General features: G+C 39.9%; 1 pseudogene; it reads right to left on the bottom strand.

Moving 5' to 3' along the window:
• Positions 1–1,751: 1,751 nt before the first annotated feature.
• LOC102014925 lies at positions 1,752–7,872 on the bottom strand (annotated as a pseudogene).
• Between the last annotated feature and the right edge of the window lie 16,679 nt (positions 7,873–24,551).

The following is a 24,551-nucleotide window of genomic DNA, read 5'->3' as shown; positions in this document are numbered from 1 at the left end:
AAAGTGACACGGGCACCTGGGGTGGTCAGTGCTGCGCCAGCAGAGACCCCAAACTGCCCATCCGTGGGGTTTACTGGCTGGACAAATTACGGAATGGAGGGAGGGGCCACATGTGGGTGCTGGGGATAAAACCCTGAAGCGAGCAGGGCTTGTAAAGGAGAGAAAAGACATTTTTGTATCGAGAACAGAAAAGACCAAGAAAAGATCATGGTTGATGACTAAGTCTTTTCTCAAGTGAGATAAACTGCAGTTCTGGGAAAGGAATTTGGGAAGGGTCACTTGTCCTCAGCTGCCGTGTTACCTCATAACAGAACCTCACAGCCTCGTGGACCATGTGCCTGGTCTCTGCTGCGGCCATTGGAGGGGAAGGGGGATAGTAACACGTGCACTGCCCAGAGCGCTCTATGAGTCAGGTAGGCTTTGGCCTGACTCACTTCTTAAAACAAGCCAATCGTAGAAGTAACTCCTTAGAGCCCCGGCTGCTTACAGCCTGCTCTGGGCATAATCAACAGGGCAGTCTCAAGTAAATAAATAAACAAACAAACAAATAACACAATGCATATAAAAATACTTCCAGAATATTAATCACATTTATGTTTAGGTAGTTGGATTTTGGATATATTTTATCTTCCTGACTATCTTTCCAAATTTTCAACAACTGGTTTGTACGTTATTATACTTTTGGAAATATATTTTCAACTAAAACAATGGAGTAGGTCAATTAAGCCAAATAGAAAGTCTAAAAATGTATGTGAAAAATGTGAAAAATACTATATTTTGAACTAAAACAGTGGAGTAGGAACAATACTATATTTTCAACTAAAACAATGGAGTAGGTCAATTAAGCCAAATAGAAAGTCTAGAAAGGTATATATATATATGAATATACATATATATGAATATATATAAACATATTCAACTGATCATCAACAAAGATGTGAAGAAAATCAGTAGAGAAATGACAGTTTTCACAACTTACTGGAAGAATTAGATATCCATGTGCAAAAATGTATTTTTTAAGACTCACCTTAGTCCAAAGTTTGAAATATATAACAAAAAACCCTCAAAATTGATCATAAACCTAAATGTAAAACTTAACTCTGTAAAAAATCCAGCATATGAGGAGAAAATCTTTTGTGACTGTGGGCTAGGGAAGGATTTATTAATAAACCAAAAGCACATCCATAAAGGAACATTTAAAAAGAAAATTATCAAACTGAACATCTTAAATACATGCAGTTTATTGTATGCTGTTTATGCATTAATAAACTGTTTTAAAATTGTTTATAGATAAAATAATGCCACAAACATTGCTTACAAAAATCTCCAGGATCATAACTGTAACTTTTTAAGTGCAGATCCCTATAAGGAAATTTACTAGGTCAAATAATAATATTTTTAATGCTCTTAGAGCAACATTACTTTTTAAACAAGATTTTAAATTTATTAGTTTAAGTAAACATATTGCTTCTCCTTTATAGATAAATCAGGTGCCACTGGGAGCCCAAAACTTGATGACATTCTGTTACTTGTCCTAATACTGATCCTAGTGTATAATATATTAATATAATATAAGACTGCTGCTTGTCCTAATATTGATCCTAGTGTATAATATATTAATATAATATATAACTGTTGCTTGTCCTAATATTGATCCTAAACACAAATCTTATGTCAAAAATCAATTAAGAATTATTTTGCTGTAGGAAATCCTGGATCTGTTGCACATCAGCTTTGTCGCTGAGGGCTTTTCAGTTCTCCTGACTGCTGGTCCACTCGGCAAATCCCGGCCAGTGCGGAGTGCAAATCCCCAACCGAGAGGAGCTGCAGAGCTCAGCCGCCGCCACCAGCGCCCTGGTGGGCTTGCTCAGCCTCCTGTACTTGTGACCACAGCTTTGGGGGAGCAATCAAAACAGATGAGGAAACACTTCAGCAAAGCATCTATTATTTGTCCACAAAAACAATGAAAAACAGTGGCACAAAAGCTGAACAGACCAAATACAAATCTAATACCGTTCTGTACTTCCAGAACTTGGTTTCATACTCGTGCGGTGCTCTTGGTCAGCCACGCACTGCCATGTTCCACGTCTGTAAGGAGCACATTTATTAAATTATTAAAACGGCTGTTTTGAGCAGAAGTCCCATGTAATTGCAACGATCAGGAAACCAAGTGATTCAGTCATCCCTCTGTGCACTGCACTCGTCAGCGCGGGGAGTGTGGAGGAATTACACGTGGAAGAGAAGTTGCTTCGAAACTGGACACAGGAGTTCTCAAATTAAAAATCTTTAAAAGGGGGAGGGGAGCTTCCTGGCAACAGGAGTAGACGCCAGACAGGGCAGCGCCCCTGTTTGGTCACAACTTAGAAAGCAAGTTTCCTGGGGCTGGGGATTTAGCTCAGCGGCACAGCACCTGCCTGGCAAGCACAAAGTCGTGAGTTCGATTCCTGGTACCAGAAAAAACAAAAAACAACCAAAAAAAAAAAAAAAAAAAAAACAGAAAGAAAGTTTCCTTGAGAAGTTGCAAAGACACCTAACCAACCACTGCCTCCAGTCCCGCTGGTGCAACTCTGCACGTTTCCGCAAAAGCAGCGCCACCAGCCTTCAGCTTGGGCTCTGCGTCCTGGCCCAGGGTCCCCGCGTCCCCTGGCTGCAGGCAATGGTTTCCAGCGGCTCCGTCTAGCTCTGCATGCCTGGCGGGCGACCTGCTCCCGGTGGCGACCGCACAGCAAGGGCGCAAACTGCACGTCCCTGGTGGCTGTGGTCCAGCCTGGGGTCTGCTCATCTTCCACCTTCTCCTGCCATCATTAAACGTTAAGGCTTGAGGGGCCTGGGACCCCAAAGCTTTGGACCCTGGGGTGTCCATGGACTCTACTCCGAGCCTCCTCACTCCCTAGCTCTTTCGAAATCGCCTCCGGACCCCTGAGCGTGGTTGTGGGCGACCTGCCGTCCTCCTGACTCTGGGGTACCCTCTCCTGTGCCATCGGATCCCCAGTTTCTTCCACATCATCATCCTGAGTGTCCGTGGCGTCTCCAAGGGGGCGATGTATTCTGAGGCAATACTGACTTTTGGACTGTCTTTTACTTTCATCGGGACTAGACACACCACGCTTCTGAGAACAGTTTATCCAAAAATCGGACACCAAGAGTCTGACCAGAAGGCTCCATTAAGTTAACAGCTTCCTTTCTCGCAGAAATCTTTGCCGTGCGCATGTTGTTCCGGACCTCTTCAGATGTATCAGAATGGAGAAGATCTATCTCCATGACTGAAGAACTGCCCACCTCGCGCTTCTTCAAAAGCTTTTTAAAGGAGGGGCTGTGGGAGGCGAGAGCACATCTGTGTGCTCTGAACTTTACATCTTCAGCCGCAATAGCAATATCGCAAAATTCTCCTCGCAGGCGTTGTTCATTTAGTGCATTCAGAAGCAGAGTTTTATGATCATCGTCATTATACGCAAGGGTTTCAGACATACCGATGAAAAGCTCCACGAACAGTTCGGGCTATTACTTTAATCCCTTGAACGCCAAAATCTTCAGATCAGAATAACATGGGGCACACAGACCCGGGAGCTCCATCCTGCAGACCAATGTCCTGCAGCGGCGCAGGCGGGCGCAGTTGGGGTTTTTTGGAGTTGGGGACGGGGCGGGGTGGGGGATCGTGCGCGTCCCTGACGGGTACAGCCCTCCTCCTGCACGAGCACAGACTTTGTAGCCGGCCGTGAGCACCCCCACCGCCCCCCACCCCCGATTCCCGTGCATGTGGGTGCGGCCTAGCGGGGAGGCGCGGGCAAAGAACCTGCCCGGGCCCCCAAAACAAAATTACTTTTAAAAAAGGTTGAATGAATTAATTTTCAAAGCATTTGCTAATTTAATCATTTTAAATGGCCTTTTCCTTTTATTTACAGTTTTATTGGCATAGGTCCTTTTTTAAGCTGTTGAGCCTAGGACCTTCACAACCTTCTAGTCTCAGATCTCTTCCCAGAGGGACAGGAGTATAGGTACGCAGTCTCTACAACCAGGGCAATGCTAGTATTTCTGTGCCTTTCAAATTTTTCTTTTACTGCTTTATATCTGTGATATATCTTAAATATATTCATCATGGTGGAATTACGTACATATCTCGATCCTTTTTACTTCCGCTTTTCCTTGCCACCGCCCATCTCCCTCCATATTTTAAATAGGGAGAATTGAAACAAGGACCAGAGGAGGATGGAGGTGCGGAACTCAGATTTTAGGAGAGCTTACGACGCCTTGGGAGCACTGAGGCGAACAGAGCTACTGGAACCGAACCGTGAGGCAGAGAGAGGTGACTCATGGCCTCGAGGAATAGTATCAGTCAGGAAAAGAAGGAGACTTTTCCTTCAGGTTACCTGAGGGAAAGCGCACAGACTGGGTGGAGCTCTTAAAGAGACAGACTGAAACTCAGGTTGAATGAGAACCTCCCTCTTGGGTGGGATAGGGTAGCAACACTATCAGCTACAAGGAGTTTAACACACATAATAAAAACTATCTGAAATGCACCAGACAGACATTGCAGAGGGTGTAGATGCCTCAAGGGGCATCTGGGCTGAACAGTCTAAAATCAAATGATCTTTAAAAATCCTCCGGTCCTGTACCATTCATACCCCTTCATTTATATTTTTTCGCTGTTTGCTCCTGTATATTTCTAGGAATAGTGTCTACCATCTTAGTACGTTTACAAGTAAAAGGGGGAAAAGAAAAGTTACTGTAAGAACCCAGTGAGAAGGAAGCACAGTCGTAGATTTCAGAAGAGTCTTTGAGAGGACAGGAGAGATTGCTTAAACAGTACTTGGCTGGCTCTTTCATCATGTTAAAATAGTTCAGGAGTGGCGTGGGATAATTGTCACCTCTCTAAGGAAGGGCTGGCCAGTGCTCATCCCAGCTGGAGAGCCTAAAAGAACGCACACAATAGTCACTCTGAACACTTCGCAACTATTCCTCCACCAAAACACTAGAGGGCAGTTTATGCAGTAGTAATGAAAACGACAATGGACAAAGGACAATGTACAGCGTATTGCACAGAACAGTGAGGAGGGTGGAGACGAAGCCAAGAGCTCGAAGCAATGCTGTCATCATTAAGGTTGGGAAACCAGCTAGACAGGGTGTGTGATGCCATGCTGAAAGGTTTTTACTTGTGTTGCTAAGGGGAAGCTTTTCCTGCATCTATTGAGATGACCATATGTTTTATGTCCTTGGCTCTGTTAGAATGGTGTATTACACTTACTGATTTATGTATGTTGAAGCACCCCTGGGGTGAATCCACTTGGTCATGGAGTATAATCTTCTTGATGACTTGCTGCATTCTCTTTGCCAGAAGCTTGTTCAGGATCTTTGCATCTATGTTCATTAGGGAGACTGACCTGTAGTTCTCTTTCTTGGTTGCGCCCTTCTCTGGTTTTGGTATCAGAGTAACGCTTGCTTCCAATTTAGGAATATTTCTTCCCTTTCAATTTTATTAAAGAGTTTGAGAAGTAGCAGTATTATGTCTTCTCTAAATTTCTTGTAGAATTCAGCAGTGAATCCACCATGGCCTAGGCTTTTCATTGTTGGTAGGTTTTGAATTACATCAGAAATTCCCTTTTAAAATTATTGTAGTTCTCTTCTACTTAGGCCTATTACACATTTTGTGAAGCTCTTGGTGGTGGGGTGCTGTACCTATGGTATTATGATGCATCATTAATAATGTCAGTTGAATCATCGTATATGTATTTTTCCAGCTAAAATGGAAGTTTCCTGAAGGCAAGGGGTAAAAGATAAATTATAGTGCAAAATAGATCGCAACCTATTACTGTAAATAAATCACAACCTAATATTATTATCATAAGACTTTTAGTCATAAATATTTACATCTCACAATATAACAATATGTGAAAGTATAAAGAATTCACCTAAATTTCTACACCTTTCTATTACAGAGAAATCTAAGAACAGAGCAGTTATAGTGGCCTAAGTGTCATTCTCCATATTAGTGTGTGCTTGTATTAGTGAATGTTCATTTTTCTTTAAGGTCCCATATTTAGGGTAGTCACCAGATAAAATAAGAAAAAGTCTTAACATATGGATATGTGAAAAAAAACTTCCAAGTAATCACTTATGCCCAAAGACTTTGACCCCTTTAGAAAGTATTTGAAGAAATATTAAAACATTTCTCTGCCAAGTGGGACAGCATTAAGCCAACCTATTTCAGCTGAGATGTAGCCGAGATCTTCAGCACAATTAGTGATCATTAACTGAGCGTTACTTTTGCTATTTCTGCTTTTACCTTTATTATTCCTTTCTTCAACTCTGTTTTGGTTGCCCTTCCTATACTTACCATCACTCCTTATTTTAATACTCATCTCTTTGCAAACTGGCACCTTGGGTGGTGATAGAGCCTTTAGGATGTGGGGACTGGTAGAAGGTTTTCAGACAGTTAGGGATGTATCTTCAAGGAGGACTGTGGAAACCAGGTCCCTTGCTCTCTCAGTCTTATTTCTTAACTACGAAATTAGTTGTTTTTCTCTGCCATGTACTCCCACCATAATGTGCTGCCTCACCAGTTACCTGAATATTACAAGACCAAACTGAACATGGAGTAGAACCTTTGAAGCAATTCACAAAGTGAATCTTTTCTCTCAATAAATCGATCATTTCCAATATCTGTTATAGTGATTTAAATCTGATTAACACAATGTAGAATTTCTTTTTAAATACATGCAGTGTTCACAACCAGTGACATCAGGCCAGCTCCCAAAGGAAGTTCCAACATACATTAAGGAAGTTGTGCACAGAGGGGCACAGCATAGTAAAGATGAGACTCTGTCAGACTCAGGAGACTAAGGCATGAGATTAGAAGTTTTAGACCAGCTTAGACAATCTAGAGAGACCCTCTCCCAAAATAAAGCGTAAGGACAGTGGCAGATATAAAATGGTAGAGTATCTGCCTAGCAGGCATGAGGGCCTGGGCTCAATCCTCAACATCATCAAAAGAAAACAAAATTAAACATGCAAAAAGAACATATCCTCTGACTGCAAAGAAATTAAGTTAAAAATGAATAACTAGAAGGAAAAGAATATTTTGGAAAACTTAGTGCACTTCTAGGGCTGGAAGCAATGTTGGTGTTGGAGCACAGGCCTACAGTGAGAAAGGCTCTGGATTCAATAAACAAAACTATCAAAGTAAAAACCCCAAAGCCCATTCCTGAATAATTCATAAACTGAGTAAGAAAGTGTGTGGAAATGTACACAAAAATCCAGTACAGTGGTCGACATGGAGCTGTTGCTCAATAACATAGTTTCCTCCCTTCTTGTCTTTCATGTATTTCTCATGCTTATAACCCATTAGTGCAAATTTCTTTAACACCAGAGCCTACTTGTGATTAAAGCCATCAGCTCAGATATCTCCTGTAAATATATATTCAGGTATGTGATGAAGATGCGCACACCATATTACCTTTTTGGTTGCTCTGACAGTGCCCCTACCGGGTCCCCTAGGATGTTCACACATCACCTTCCAGAGGCCCGCAATATCACTTCAAGAACCACATCACAGGGAAGTCTCTGGCATCTAAAAGTAAAATGCCTTATCAAATAAGAAGGGTAGCTACGTGTTAAGATTGGATACAATATTTGGAGACCCCATCTCACCTGAATGAACCAGCTCCCATGTACCAGGACAAAGGTTGACTGCCGGGGTTGCAGAAGCACATTCTTTACAACGAGAAACTCCATGAAAGCAACCAGGCCTTCCAAAAGGAGGTGAAGAACAGCAGCTGGTGCACAAAGGTGTCCTCCATCTCCCAGTCTTTTTGGAAGACAGAAGCTAACAGAGCCTCCTTGTTTTCTCTTGTTACTTTTGCTGTCCTCTGCTGCCATGAGTGGCTGCCCCTCAGCCACACCACCCTGCCTTGGAGCCAGCTGATATGGACTGAAACCTCCACAAACTGTGAATTAAGTAAACCTTCCCCTCTAAAAGTTGAATATTTCTCATATTCAATGAGACAAAATTCACCCATTGTCTTTTTCTTCCCCTTTTTCTCTACTTACAGAATTTTTTTATTTGGTATATATTTGTGATACACAATAATTACATTTATGGGGCTGGGAATGTGGCTCAGTGGTAGAGCTCTTGCCTTGCATACACAATAATTACATTTATTTTAGGGCATTGATATATACATATATCCCTGATTTAGGAATGAGCTCAATTCTGGGAGAACACTTGTAAGTTAGATTCATTCACACATCTGACCAAGTGAGTCTTGTACACTTTTGACAAAAATATACAACATAAGCCTTGTGCTTCCTAGCAGTGTCCTTCAGTCACCAGCGCTTTACCTCTTGCTTCCTGACATCCTGGGGTTGGACTGAGCACTGCACTACTGCACACTGTTATGCTGTGCAGTAAACACACAGCCACACCACTATGACAATGTCTGGCAGACGTGAGAGCTGCTTCTGCAATTTGTTTCCATTTATGAAAGTTCATAATGTGAGGTGCATTCATATTTATGAAAGTTGACAACTTTCATGATCATAAGTCAAGGATTTACTGTATCTTAATAACTTTTACTTCGCCTTCACTTCCCAGCCCTCTCTTCTGTCACCATCCAAAGATCCAATTTCCATCTCCACAAAGTCTACCTTGCTATGATTGACCACCTTTCTTTTACTTTGCTCAAAGTGAGCATTTTTTCTCTTTTCTTCTCTCCTTTTTTCATTGTGTGTGTATTTCCTTCAATGTTCACCCTTGTCTTTATGAGTGTGAATGTGGTTTCTCTTTTTTGTGGTTGTTGTTCTGTTCTGTTCTTCCTTTCATTTCTTTCTTCTCACTTTCCCTCCTACCTTCTGCACCAGTTCTGTACAGATCATGGGACTCTCCTTTTCCCTCCAGCCTTACTTCTAATCTGTTCCTCTTCTTCTATTTCTCTATTAGTCCCAACCCCTATTAAATTTTCTCCCCTGAGTGTAGAATTGGATCTTGAGGATTTATTTACTGCATACAATTTTCAGGTTTGTTTTAGATTTTGTTATATAACCACAAATCTAGTACATATGGTTAAAAGTGGAAAATTAATGATATCTTCAGTTTGTCATTTTCTATGCTGTATTTGATGCTATTGTTACTATGGGTCATGCCGCTTAGCCAAAGCAACATAATTGTTCTAACCAACTGTTCTTCCTGGTATTGCAAGACTGAGGTTGACTAAGGGTCATAGAAACTACTGTGGCTGAATGCCAAACAAGGGGCCAGACCAGGCAGACAGCAACTTCTCATCCCCAATAAATTAGAAAGTTATGATCTTGCAACAAATTTGAAACCCAAAAACCAGTCTCAACAGGAAGACATTTCTGAGTAGTTATTTCCCAAGGGTTCTAAATACATGCAGTAAATCTACTGCCCATAGACACTTGATAAGCATCAATCCAGGAATGAAACAACAACAACAACAACAACAACAAAAACAGAAAATGAGGACACTTAAACAAGATGCAACTCCTTCATCCAGTTCACCAAAGGCAAAACCAAGGACCTATGGGGTGGGACAATCTGAAAGCTGCTCATCTGGCTTCTCTGAAGTGGTAACAAGAAAGCAAATGAATGAGGCCCTAGAAAAAATGAAATCAGAAATACTTTCCCAAATATTTACAGAGATGATGACCACCACGAAAAACATGCTCAGTGACTCTAGACAAGACACAGATTATAAAACAGAGGAGTTAGGAAAATGATGAAAACTATGAATGCCCAACATAGGGAAAATGGAATTAAAAAACTCAAACAGATATCCAAGATACTAAAAACTCCATTGAAAGTGTCTTCCATAGAATAATCCAAAGTAATGACAGAATCTCAGACATAGAAGATAGGCTTGTCATTAGCAATCATGAAAGGAAAGATCTGTTTACAATAGCAAGGGACAATGAAAAACAATCCAGCAGCAACTAGATGATGAAAAAATAACATAAGATTGATTGGAGTCTATGAAAAGCAGGAGAAAGCACAAATGATATACAGAACCTATTCACAGTCATCATGGCAGAAAACTTCCCTGACAGAGAAAAAAGAATTTGACATACAGAAAAGTGAGGCATATGGAACTCCACTTAGCCATGATTGAAAGAAATCTACAGCAAGCCTTATAGTAGTCAAGACTCCAGAAATATAACATGAGAACAGAATAGGAAAATCTGTTAGAGAAAAAGGGAACAAATCCCCTATAAAGGAAAGCCCATTAGAATCACAGCTGATTTCTTATCAAAAACCCTCAAGTCAAGGAGAACTTGGAGGGAAGTATTTGAAGCCCTAAAAGAAAACAACATCCAATCCAGATGGATGTACAGTACCCTGCAAAACTATCTTTCTAAATTGATGGAGAAATAAAATACTTACATGAGAAACAACACCCAAGGAAATTCATGAACACTAAACCGGCATTCCAAAATGTTCTGAAGCACATTCTAGAAGGAGATAACAGGGACTACAACTCCATGAACTCCAACAAAGTGAATCCACCAAGGAAAGCAAACGATTAAACAGAGGAGGGGGGAAAGGGAGCAAACAACAGGAAAATATCATGACAAGGGTAAGTCAATACATACAAGTTATAATCATCAATGTTAATGGTCTCAGTTCACCAATCAAAAGAAACAGACTGGTAAAATCAATCAAGAAGTAAGCTCCAACAATATGTTGCAAAGAAGAAATAGATTTAAAAGGATATTTCAGAAAGGAATTCATAGACTGAAAGTAAGGGGATAGAAAAGAATACTCTATAGAACAAGAACCCAGAAAAAAGCAGGGGCAGGTATTCTATTCGCACACAAAGGGAATTTCAAGCCAAGGCTGATTAAGAGACAAAGAAGGTCACTACATGCTTGTAAAGGAAACAGCCGTAGAGAAAGAATGCTCATAAATATATATGCAATAAATACCAGTCCACCCAACTATATAAAACAAATACTAATGTACAGAAACAAGCATTAATATGAGTGTATTGGGGGTCTCAATACCCCATGGTCACAAATAGATATATCAACTAGACAAAAAACCAACAATGAAATATAAGAGCTGTACTAAGGTTTTGAACAAAGGTACTTAGTAGATGTGTACAGAGTGTTTCACCCCACAACATGAGAATACACATTCTTTTCTGCTGTACATGGGACATTATCCAAAATAGAGCACATACTAGCTCGTAGGACATGGTGAAGTAAATGCAAAGGAATTAAAATTATCCCATGCGTATTATCATACCATGGTGAATTGAAATTGGAAATTAATCACAAAAGAAACCGCAAGAACTTCATAAACACATGAAAATTAAATAATACCCTGCTGAACAAGTGGGCCATAGATGAAATTAGAAATTCTCTACAATTAAATAACAATACCAGTACAACACACTGGAACTTATGAGACGACATGAAAACAGTGCCATGAGAGATATTTGTAGCAGTGAATACCCATATTAGAGAAGCAAAGTGAGTGCAAATAAGCACTTAAGTTTGAACTTCAGGCTGCTAGAAATAGAAGGGCAGGCCCAGCCAAAAGCTCATAATAGGGAAGAAATTATAAAGATCAGAGCAGAAATTAAAGCAATGGAGACTAAGAAAACAATACAAAGAATCAATGAATTGAATTGATTCTTTGAAAGAACAAGCCTTACACAATCTTAGCAAAAAGAAAAGGAAGAAAAGACTCAAATCCACACAATTAGGGAAAAAAAAGATAAAACCACAACAGATCCTGCAGAAATCCAGGCAATCATCTATATCTATGTTAAGAACTTATATTCTAATAAGATGGAAAATTCAGAGGAAATGAACAGATTCCTAGATACCTATGAATTATCAAAGCTAAATAAAAATATATACAAATCCTAAGTAAAACAATATTAATCAGTGAAATTGAAGATGTAATTAAAAACCTACCAATAAAGAAATCCCAGAGCCTGATAAAGTCACTCCTGAATTCTAAAAAAAAATTTAGAAAAGATTTAATACCACCACTTCTCAAACTCTTTAATGAAATTGAAATGAAAGAAAAATTCCCAAGTTCATTCCTGGAAGCAAGCATTACCCTGATAAAAAAATCAGAGAAGGATCCTACTAAGAAAAAAACTACAGGCCAATCTCCCTAATGAACATAGATGCAAAAATTCTGAACAAGATACTGGCAAACAGAATGTAACAAATCACCAAGAAGATTATACACCATGACCAAGTAGGATGTGTTCTAGGGATGCAGGGATGGTTCTAGTGGGAAAATCAATAAATGTAATACATCATATTAACAGAGCCAAGGGCAAAACCATATGATCATCTCCACAGATGGAGAAAAAGCACTGGACAATGTCCAACACCCATTCATGTTTTTAAAAGCCAACAGAAAATTAAAATAGAAGGTCTTTATCTCAATCTGATAAAAGCCATCTATAACAAACCAACAGCCAAGATCACACTAAATGGACAGAAACTGAAAACTTTTACTCTAAAATCAGGAACAAGACAATGATGTCCACTGTCACCACTCTTATTCAATATAGTTCTGGATACACTATCCAGAGCAATTAGATAAGAGAAAGGAATAAGGATAGGAAAGAAAAAAAGACAAATTATCATTATTTGGGGGAGTGACATGTTACTGTACATAGAAGACTCCAAAAACTCCACCAAAAAAACTTCCAGATTTAATAAGCAAATTCAGTAGCATAGATGGATACAAAGTCAACACTCAAAACTCAGTGGCCTTCCTGCACATGAATAATAAACTAAGAGAGAAATTAAGGAAAACCGTTCACAATAGCATCCAAAAAATGAGATACCTAGGAATCGATCTAATGAAGAAAGTAAAAGACCTCTACATTGAAAACTACAGTACTCTGAAGAAGGAGACTGAAGAGGATAGTGAGAATGGCCATACATCCAAAATTTTTGTACAGATTTCATGCAACCCTGATCAAAATTCCAACAGCATATCCCACAGAATTAGAGAAAGCAATCCTAAAATTTACTTGGAACCTGAAGAGTCCCAGAATAGCAAAGGTGATTCTGGGCAACAAAGGCAAGGCAGGGGCATCACAATCCCTGGTTTGAAATTATACCATGAGGCTACTGTGATAAAAACAGCATGTTACTGGCAAAAAAAAAAAAAAACAAACAAAAACAAACAAACAAAAAAAAAAACCAGACCCAAGGCTCAATGGAATAGATTAGAAGATGCAGAAACTATTCCAGGCATACTTAGTCACCTTAGCTTTGACAATGGTGCCAAAGATATTCACTGGAAGAAAGATAGTCTCTTAATAAGTGGTGCTGGGAAAACTGGCTTTCCACATGCCGAAGACTAAAACTAGACCCATATCTTTCACCAGGCACTAAACTAAAATCAGAATGGGTCAAAGATTTAAACATTAAAACAGAAACATGTAACTCTACTGGAAGATAGAATAGGTAGAGCTCTTAAAGACACTGGTGTAGGCAAAGACTTTATGAACAAAAGCTCAACTGCACAGGGACTGTCACAAAGAATCAACAACAGGAATCTCATCTTATTAAAAAGCTTTGCAGTGTCTGCGGGTGCTGGGAGGAACCCCGGACATCTTCAGGAACCTCAGAGAGCCACTGCTGCGCCTCTCTGACCAGTGTGTGAGGCACCCTCTGGGGACTCAGTGGCTACCCCCCACACCCATATGTGTCTGCGGGTGCTGGGCTGAACCCCAGGCGTCTTCAGGAACCCTGGTGAGCGGTTGCTGTGCTTCCAGGATCAGTGTGCGAGGCAGGCGGAGCCCTAGGCACACTTTGGGGCCTCAGTGGCTACTCACCACACCCATAGTGTGTCTGTGGGTACTGGACTGAACCCCAGACATTTTCAGGAACCCCAGTGAGCCGCTGCTGTGACTCCTTGACCAGCATGGGAGGCAGGCAGATCCCCGGGCACTCTCTGGGCCTGGGTGGCCACTTACTGCACCGCTATCATGTCTGTCTGTGGGTGTTGGGCTGAAACCCGGACATCTTTAGAAACTCGAGTGAGCCACTCCAGTGCCTCTCCCACTAGTGTGTGAAGCACACTGAGGCCTGGACAACTTGTGGGGCCTCGGTGATCACTTGCAGAACAACCCGCACCCCCCTGGGAGCCCAGCTGAAACCTGGACAGAGACTGCAGCCTCAGAAAGTCCACCCTCAACATTCCGCTGCCAGTGTGGGAAGCAGGCTCTATCCTGGGCAATATCTGAAGCCTTGGTGACCATGATCTGCATCCCCCCTACTCTTGTGGAAGCCGTGCTGAACCCCAGGCAGCTTCAGGAACTCCAATGAGCCTCTCCTGTCCCTCCCCCACATTCCTGGGAGCCAACTGAATGCAAGAAAGTTTTGAGAGCACCTGGGACCCCACCTTGCCACCACTCATCAGCACAGGAGCTGCACTCAGCACTGTGATTCTCTAGACACTCACCCTGCCACTCACACATAATCAGAAGAGTGAGGCTGAGCTCCAGGGAACCTCTGGATCTTCAAAAATGACAAAATGAAGGAGCGAAATTCAATCCCAGACCTCCACACCACCCAGAAAAAGTCCAGGAGACATCAACACAAGAGAGACTGGAAGTCATACACCTGAAGTTTCTGAAATGATAGCAACTGAATTTAAAAAACAAAAAAAAAAAAAACACCTCCATCAGGCCATAGAAGACATCAGATCAGAAATAATCTCTCAGCTAAAAAAAAAAAGACAACAATAATGAAAGAAGTGCTCAGCATATCCAAAGAAGACAATGATAAGAAAATAGAAGGGCATAGACAGCTCATGGAAACCTTGAGTTAACAATATAGAAAAGAACTAGAATGTATGAAACGGATTCAAACCGATATCCAGGAAATTAAAAAATCTATTGAAAGTTGGCAAAACCACCTGACCAAAGCTGAAGACAGACTCTCAGACCTTGAAGAAAGCATTGGCACTAACGAATGTGAAAGGAGGGATCTCTTAAAAACAATTTAAGGAAATAACAATTCAACAACTGCAAGATGAAGCAAAGTAAAACAATGTCAGATTAATATGTATTAATGAAACAGCAGGTGTCAACACAAATGACATGAAAAGACTATTTGCAGAAATAATAGCAGAAAATTTCCAAGGCATGGAAAAAGAATCAGACATACAGATAAGTGAAGTATATATAACTCCAGTTAATCATAATCAAAATAAATCTACACACAGACATATAGTGATCAGGATCCCAGAAACTCAACAAAAGCTCAGAATATTAAACCTGTTAGAGAAAAGAAACAGATCACCTATAAAGCCCATCAGAATCACAACAGACTTCTCAACACAAACCATCAAATGGAGAAGAGCTTGGAGCTAAATATTACAGGTCCTGAGAGAGAACAGCTTCCAACCAAGACTGCTGTACCTGCCCAATTATCCTTCATTTTAACCGAAAAATAAAATATTTCAATGACAAAGAACAACTGAAAAACTACATGCTGCCAAACCACCATTGCAAAGAGTATTAAAGATATTCTAGATGGAGATAAAAATGACCGCAATTTCAAGAACAACAATAGAAAGGAACCCTCAAGCAGAGCAAGCAATTAAACAGATAGCAAAGTAGGAAACCAATAGCAAGTAAATAACACGACAATGATAAGTCAATACATATCAGTTATAACTATAAATGTAAATGCCTTTAATTCACCAGTCAAAAGAAACAGACTGGCAGAGTGGACTAAGAAACAAAATCCAACAATATGCTATATACAGGGAACACATTTTAGTCAAAAGGAAATCCATAGACTAAAAGTCAAAGGATGGAAAACAATCCTTCATGCAACAAGAACCCAGAAAAAAGCAGGTGTAGCTATGTTGTTTGCAGACAGCGTAAACTCAAACAGAGAACAATCAAAGGAGATAAAGAAGGTCAGTACATACTTGCTAGGGGAAAACTGCAAGAGGAAGAGATAACAATCATAAACATGTATGCATCAAATATTGGAGCACCAAACTATATAAGACAAATCTTAATAGACATGAAAACCCATATAATTATTAACACTATTGTAATAGGGGACCTCAACACCCCTTTGACACAAAAATATAGGTCAACTAAACAAAAAATCAGCAAGGAAATAACAGATCTGAACCAAATCCTTGAACAAATGGACTTAGTAGATGTATACAGAGTGTTCCACCCCACATCAGAATACACACTTTTCTCAGCTGCACATGGGACTTTCTCTAAAGTAGAACACATTCTAGCCCATAAGCATACCTACATAAATGCAAAAGAATTGAAATTATCCCATGCATATTATCTGGCCACAGTGCAATGAAATTGGACATTAATGACAAAAGGAACTCTAAAAACTTGGAAATTAGACAATAACCTCCTGAACAACCAATGGGTCACAGAAGAAATTAAAGAAGTAATTAAAAAATATCTACAAAGAAATGAAAATGTAAATACAACTTACCGGAATCTATGGGATGCAATGAAAGCAGTCCTCAGAGGTAAATTTATAGCAGTGAATTCACATATAAGGAAAACAGAAAAAGAACAAATTAATAGCCTAATGCTGCACCTCAAGCTTTTAGCAAAAAAAAAGAACAAGTCAAGCTCAAAGCCCAAAGGAGGGAGGAGATTGTAAAGATCAGGCAGAAATTAATGCAACTGAGATGAAAAAAACACTAAAAAAAAAAAAATGAATCAAAGAGCTGGTTCTTTGAAAGAATAAATAAAATTGATAAACCCCTAGCCAACCTTATCAAGAAAAGGAAGGAAAGAACTCAGATGCATGCAATAAGGAATGAAAAGAATGAAATTACCACAGATTCCACAGAAATTCAGAAGATCATTAATACCTACTTTGAAAATCTTTACTCCCATTGGACAAAAAACTCAGAAGAAATGGACAGATTCCTAGATATGTACAAATTACCAAGGATGATCCAAGAAGTTATAAAAATCCTGAACAACCTAATATCAATTAATGAGATTGAAAATGTGATTAAAAGCTTACTGACAAAGAAAAGCACAGGCCCTGATGGATTCCCAGAAGAACTTTACATAAACTTCAGAGAGGATTTAATGCCAACACTCCTCAAACTCTTCAACGAAATTGAAAAGTAATCAATTCTCCCTAACTTCCTAATCTCCCTAATGAATATAGATGCAAAGATATTCAATAAGATACTAGCAAATAAAAGCAGCAAATCATCAAGAAAATCATATACCACTACCAAGTCAGTTTCATTCCAGGAATGCAGGGATGGTTCAGTATTCACAAATCCATAAACATAATACACCATATCAATAGACCCAAAGACAAAATCCACATGATCATCTCAATAGATGCAAAAAAAGCTTTCAACAAAGTCCAACATGCATTCATGATAAAAACCCTACAGAAAATAGGAATAGATGGCCTTTACCTCAATCTGATCAAAACCACCTATGACAAACCAACAGGGAACATCATGCTAAAAGGACAAAAACTGAAAGCTTTAACTTTAAAATCAGAAACAAAACAAGGATGTCCACTGTCACCACTCTTGTTCAATATAGTTCCAGAACCATTAGCCAGAGCAATTAGACAAGAGAGAAAAATAAAAGGAATAAGGGTAGGAAAAGAAGAAGTAAAATTATCACTATTTACAGATGACAGGATACTTTGCATGAAAGACCCCCAAAACTCCACAAGGAGTCTGTTGAATTAATCAACAAATTCAGCAGTGTAGCTAGATACAAAGTCAATGCCCCAAAATCAATAGCATTCCCATACACAAACAACAAACAGACTGAGGGAGAAATTAAGGAAACCATACCTTTCACAATAGCATCCAAGAAATTGAAATATTTAGGAATCCATCTAACAAAAGAAGTAACAGCTCTATTCAATGGAAACTACAGTACTCTGAAAAAAGAGATTGAAGAGGATTTCAGTAAATGGAAAGATATTCCTTGCTCATGGATAGGAAGAACCAACATTGTGAAAATAGCCATACTCCCAAAACTGCTGTACACATTCAATGCAATTCCCATTCAACTATCATTAGCATACCTCACAGATCTTGAGAAAATATGCCTTAAATTCATCTGGAACCAGAAGAGACCCAGAATAGCAAAAGCAATCCTGGGCAACAAGGACAAGTCAGGTGGAATCACAATCCCTGACCTGAAATTATACTATAAAGCTACTGTCATAAAATCCACCTGGTACTGGCTAAAAAACAGGCCTGAGGATCAATGGAACAGACTGGAAGAAACAGCCACAACCACAAACACACTCAGCCACCCAATCTTCGATAAAGATGCCAAACAAGCTCACTGAAAGAATGATAGCCTCTTTAATAAATGGTGCTGGAAAAATTGGCTTGCCACTTGCTAAAGACTGAAAATAGACCCAAGTCTATCACCATGCACCAAACTCAAGTCAAAATGGATCACAGACTTCAATATTAAAACAGAAATACTAAATCTATTGGAAGAGAAAGTAGGTAAAAAACCTTGAAGACATAGGGGTAGGCAGAGAGTTCATGAACAAAAACCAAACCGCACAGGAAATAGTTAAAAGAATCAACTGTGATCTCATCTTACTGAAAAGTTTTTGCACATCTAAAGAAATCACCAGCAGAGTCAAAAGAAAACCCACAAATTTGGAAAAAATTTTAGCTGACTGTCCCTCAGACAAAGGTCTTCTATCTACAACATATAAAGAATTAAAAAACATCAACCCCCCCCAAATTCAAAGACCCAATCTAAAAATGGGCAGCTGAGATGAATGCACACTTTCAGCTTAAGAAATACAAATGGCAAATAGAAACATGAGAAAATGTTCGACATCATTAATCATTCAAGAAATGCAAATTAAAACAACGTTGAGATTTCATCTTACCCCATTCAGAATGGCTAGCATTATGAAATCAACCAATAAGAAATGCTGTTGAGGCTGTGGAGAAATCAGAACTCTTCTCCACTGCTGGTGGGAATGCAGACTGGTGAAACCACTGTGGCAATCAGTTTGGAGATTCCTCAGCAAACTAGGTCTAGAGGTCCCATTCAACTCAGCTATTCCCCTTCTGGGTATTTTCCCAGAAGATCTAAAAACATCACATCACAGTGATATATGTGCACCTAGTTTATCACAGTGCAATTTGTAATAGTTAAATCATGGAAGCACCCAAATGTCCACCCACTAAGGAATGGATAAAATAACTGTAGCATTTTTACTTATAATGGAATATTACTCAGCTATAAAGAAAGATAACCTCGAGGCTTTTACAGGTAAATGGTCACAACTAGAGACCATACTCATAAGTGAAATAAACCAGGCCTGCATGTGTAAGCAATGTTTTGTCTCACTAGTGTAAGAACCTGAAAGGATGAATAAAAATTAAGAGGTATGATAGACATTGTGAAGTGAAAGGAAACTACTCAAAAGTAATGAGCAACTGGGATAAGGGAGAAGAGAAAAGAAAAAAGGGGAAGACTATGTACATATGTATATACAGGATAGCTAACACAGTTGCACTACTGACTTCTATCACTTTCCTGAAAGGAACAGTTAACGATTAATAAAAAAATAATGAAAAGCGATAGAGCACTTCCCAGCAAATTGCTGCTCTGCTAGCAAGGTGCTTGTAAAAGCTTCGGAACAAAGAGGTTACCCAGCCTAACCAATATTTCAGGAAGATAAACTCGGCAGTCATCCATAGAATACATGAAAGGAGGGAGGCTGCAGGCAAGGACTCGTTCAGAAATGTTGCAGATGCTCATTTCAGAAGTGAGTGCGAGTCAGAGCAGGGCAGGGAGAACAGGAGCAGAAGGTATGCGTGTGCATGTTACGTACGATCCACCTGGACAGAGAACGGACATGCCTCGGGAGTTTGCACGGTCATGGATGCACTGATGAAGGCTCTGAGACGAAGGGAGGGAAGGGGAAAAGGTGCACTCAGGGTCAGACAGACCCACCCCTGAATCCTTAAGGACTTTCCTCTCCTGCTGGTCTCATCACCAGAGCATGAACTTGAAAAGCTCAGGGATCTTTCTCAGAGCTGTCAGCTCCGCAAGGTTTGTGGACTACAGGCCTGGTGTTTTGTCACCTCAGTAAATATTCTGTTTCTTCTGCCTAACGTGCTTCATCTCTATTTTTACCCAGAAACTCAAAGCAGGATGAGCCTCCCACAGTGATGAGCATTAATTACTCTTAGTGAGACCAGGTTTCTTTCCTTGAGGTGGATCCAGTCCTCATACTATAAGTGTTAACTCCAGGTCATAGCCTGGCAGCGTCATCGTGACTGTGCTGATATATTAGCATGTCTTTGTGTTGCTTACCTCCTGCACCAAGATAGGAAAACTGAGATTTTACTGGTGATGAAACCTTTTGTTCCCACTATTTGGGAAAGGAAATAGTGATGGCAGAGACTGGTGTACCAGGGGGATGAAGTTAGGTTGGCAGTTTATATCCACTTATTCCTCCGAGGTGCAAGAATAAGACTAGGACAGAGAGAATCCGAGACAGGCTCCCATTCGCAGCATGACCCGGAGCTGCAGTGACTGGCAGGAGGAGGATCTGAAATGGGCTCTCACTTACACCACTGACCTGAAGCTGCAGTGACTGGCAGGACCAGGTCTGACACCGGGCCTTGTCCACACCATTGACCCACCACTGACCTGCTGTGAGTGCAGAAAGGGAGTTCAAGATGGCTCCCTCTGGTGCCACTGACTCAGAGCTGCAGCAGCTGGAATTAAGGGGCTGTGGAGCGGGCTCCCGCTCCCTCAGTTGATGGGACTCAGGGACCGAAGACCAGTGGAAAAGCCAGCAACACAGTAGGACTCCAGCGAGAGTGCACAGTCAGCCTGCAGCGTGGAAAAGTCCAAAGCAACAGCAACAACGTGGGCCCGCTGGGGGTAAGTTAGGTGGACCTGCTTGTGCTTGGGGACAAGGCCACACGGAACAGAAATGCACAAGGAGTGCCAGCTTCTCTTCCCTATTTTTTTTCTTTGCTCTTTTCTTTTTTCTTTATCAAACAACTGGGGAGAACAGAAAACTAATCCCACCCCCAAATCCAGAGGCAAAGATCAGACCCACACAGACCCACCTGCAGTCTTGGCTAGAGTACACATCCTGGGGTCAGACTTGGCCTTGCCACAGAACTGTACTCAATAGAGGAATTTCACTACTTTTATTTTTTTCTGTCTGATGAGTTTTCCCCATAGTAACCTGCCGTTGGTGTGTTTGGTTTTGCCATTTATTTTTATTTTGCTGGAGTTCTTTGTTTGTGTTTTTTCCTTTTCTTTTCTCTTTTTCTCTCTGTCTGTTTTGCCCTTTTGTTTTTCTTTCTGTAGGTTTGTTATTTTTTCTCTGCGTGTGATTATTTTTGTTTCCTGTTTTTTCTTCTCTGTCTTTTTCCTTTTCTCCTCTTTTCCATGTTCTTTTCTCTCTTGTTCATGGTCTAGATCACTAAACTTCCCCTCTGTATTACTCCACTCATCCTCTTCTTCTCTCTCATCAGCTATCTCCCTTGAAGAAACATTGTCTCTTCCCCTTTCTGGGTCACTTCTATATGCCTAGGCTTTCTCTTCCAATCCCTCCCTCTTGTATCCTACAACCACCCAAAACTTAGATGACTATCTGATGCCCACCAAATTTTCTCCCACTGTATTTAACACCACCCACCTCTGTATTTTACCTCTTACCCCTCTTAAACCTTTCTGCAACAGGGTAAAATCAATCACTTCCCTAAGAGGAAAAGTTGTACATGAGTTCCTGGTGTAAGATGGATTATATTTTATGTCTATAGAACTTGCTCCTATGGTTAAAGGTATAGGGCCAATAGTTTCCACAGTGTGTCAGTAGCCTGAGTCTCTTATTAGTGTTAACTGTACTACATTTCCAGGATGCCATAGCTGTTATAATAAGTTCCTTCCCCTGTATGGCAGCACTGAGATTGCAAGGGGTCATAGACATCACCATAGTCCAGTACCAAAGGGCTGAGGCTTAGGTCAAAAAGATAGCAACTCCACATTCTTAATATATTGGGAAGGTGGGTTTCCTGGGATAGACAGAGAGACCGAGAACCAATTGTATCTAGAAGACATCCTTGAGGAACAGACGTCATCTAGGAAAGCCTCAACACCAGGGATAAAGCCATCTAACATAAGAAATATAAAATCATTGAGACAGTAAACAAGATAAAATTTTTAAATGGAAAATAACAAGAAAAAGAAGCAAAACGCAACCCCAAATGCCCAGCTCGGTCAGGCCAAATCAAGAGCACAAAGGGATAGAGGAAATCAGAATGCAGTCAGTGGAACTTTGTGAAATGATGGGAGCAGAAGTGAAAAAACAAATGGAAGAGGCCACAGAAAAAATAATAAGTAAGGTATGAAAAGAAACAACAATCAAAACAAAGGAAATTAAAGCAGAGACAGATTTTTTTTAAAGTAGGGGAGGTTAGGAAAGTGATGGAAATCATGGATGCCCAGCCTAAACAGAAATGGAATCAATGAAACAGATCCAAACAGAAATCAAGGAGATTAAAAACTCCCTTGAAAATATATGCAAGAGATTGATGGTGAGAACAGAATATAAAACCTAGAAGACAGGATGTTACTAGCAATCGGGAAAAGAAAGATGTCTTTAAAACAAGGGACTATGAAAAATAAATGCAACAGCTACAAGATGAAGCAAAGAAGAACAACATAAGGTTGATTGTGGTCAACTGATCGGATTGTATATTTATCACCCCTTCATTTATGGAAAAGCTTAATATGCTCCATGCAGCTTTGACACTTCAGAAACTTCCTGGATCAAAATGGCTTTAAATATTAAATGTCGCTTGTATTCAGCTCTATTATTTATCTTTGTAAGATATACTTTAACACTTGCCTGCATCTCCAAAGGGACATACAACTTTACTAATAAAGTGACATCCAAAAAAAGATTGTACTTTACTAATAAAGTGACTTCCAAAAAAAGATTGTACTTCCAAAAGAAGAAAAATTCTACTTTGGATCTGAATTCTATTTCCAGTCCAAGGATAACAACCACAGAAATGAGGAGGAAAATTAACCAGCCAATCAGAGTTTCTTGAGGATGTTAAGTCAAGAAGGAACTACAGAAGCTACTGAGTGGTAATCCCAGGTTTGAGGGAAGATGTGAAAATATAGGAAGATAAAAGTGGGGAAACTAAAATAAAATGGAGAATGAAGTAAAAATGTTCTTGACCATTTCTCCTTGGCTTCATATTGTCAACCTAAATCTCTTCTTCTAGAAAAGACAATTCTCATCGAAAAGCCAGTCATAATGAAATCACTTATCAGAGGACAAAGTAGTTTCATGGACACTCTCCTCCTCATCACCACCACAGAACACAAGCACAAATAAGTATGAACCCGAAGAAAAACAAGCAGCAATTATCACAATCGACATCAACTAAATCAAATTAAGCTTCAGTGAGCACAATATTTTCATAATCTTTCTTTCCTGATCTATTGATGGCCCTGTGTTTTCCCGTAGATTAAGGAAACAGTCCTCCATTCATTGGATGATGAGCAGCATTCCCACTTCCCCTTCCTTTGTTTTAACTTCCCACATCGCTGTGCCTTTCTCACTGGACAGCAGAGAATAATAACCTCCCTCAATCTGTGCTAACTTGAAAGAAAAAATGATAAACACACTCCACATATTACTACTATTTTTGTTATCATTATTAAATACTGTGAGTGAATCCTTCTGACCATGAGGACATGCACGCACTACATCCCAGTTCTAATTACCCAATCCACAGGGAACAGTGCTGGGAACGGGACTGCAACAAAGTGGTCCAAGATCACTGACAGAAGTGCTGCTACCCAGAGAAGTGATTTTGACACCCCCTTCCTTTGAAGTTCAAACTGAATTTAAATTGTCCCAAGGACTAATCATTTAATCCCAACACATCTTACAAATACAGTAAAATTCTAATTAAATAACTTACTGAAATCTTGCCATTATCTTAAAATTAAAGCTTTCCTACAAATGGATATGGGCAAAACATTTTTTATAATTAAGTTTATTGGTGTAACTTAGATACGCATAATGATCTCATTCATCATAGGGAATTTGTGTCTGCCCCTGAAGTATCTGAGTGCCTCTTTTCCCCCTTTCCCCTCCCCTCTGTTCAGCCCTTCTTCCCCTCCTTATTTACAAATCTTTGTTTCCATTTTATCCTTTTTTCTTATTTTTCTTTGCCCTTCCATCCCCCCCATTCCCCTTTCCCTTTGAATAATTACTTCCTATTTCACAATACCTATTACACATATTCTTATTTGCACTTTCAGTTTCTCAGAACAGAGAGACAATTTGATATTTACACATACATGTCTGATTTATTTCACTTAAATATGGTCTCAAGGTCCATCCATTTAGCTATAAATTTCTCAAATATGTCCTTCTTGATGGCTGAGTAATACTCCATTGTACTAAAAAACCCACATTTTTTTTAATCCATTCATTGGTTGATAGGCACTTGGATTGTTTCCGAGATTTAGCTGTTACAAATTGTGTTG

The sequence above is a fragment of the Chinchilla lanigera genome, unplaced genomic scaffold (genome assembly GCF_000276665.1).
Source record: "Chinchilla lanigera isolate Chin_1 unplaced genomic scaffold, ChiLan1.0 scaffold00026, whole genome shotgun sequence".
Lineage (NCBI taxonomy): Eukaryota > Metazoa > Chordata > Mammalia > Rodentia > Chinchillidae > Chinchilla > Chinchilla lanigera.
The sequence above is the reverse complement of the archived record's forward strand: the minus strand, read 5'-3'. Positions and strand labels throughout refer to the sequence as shown.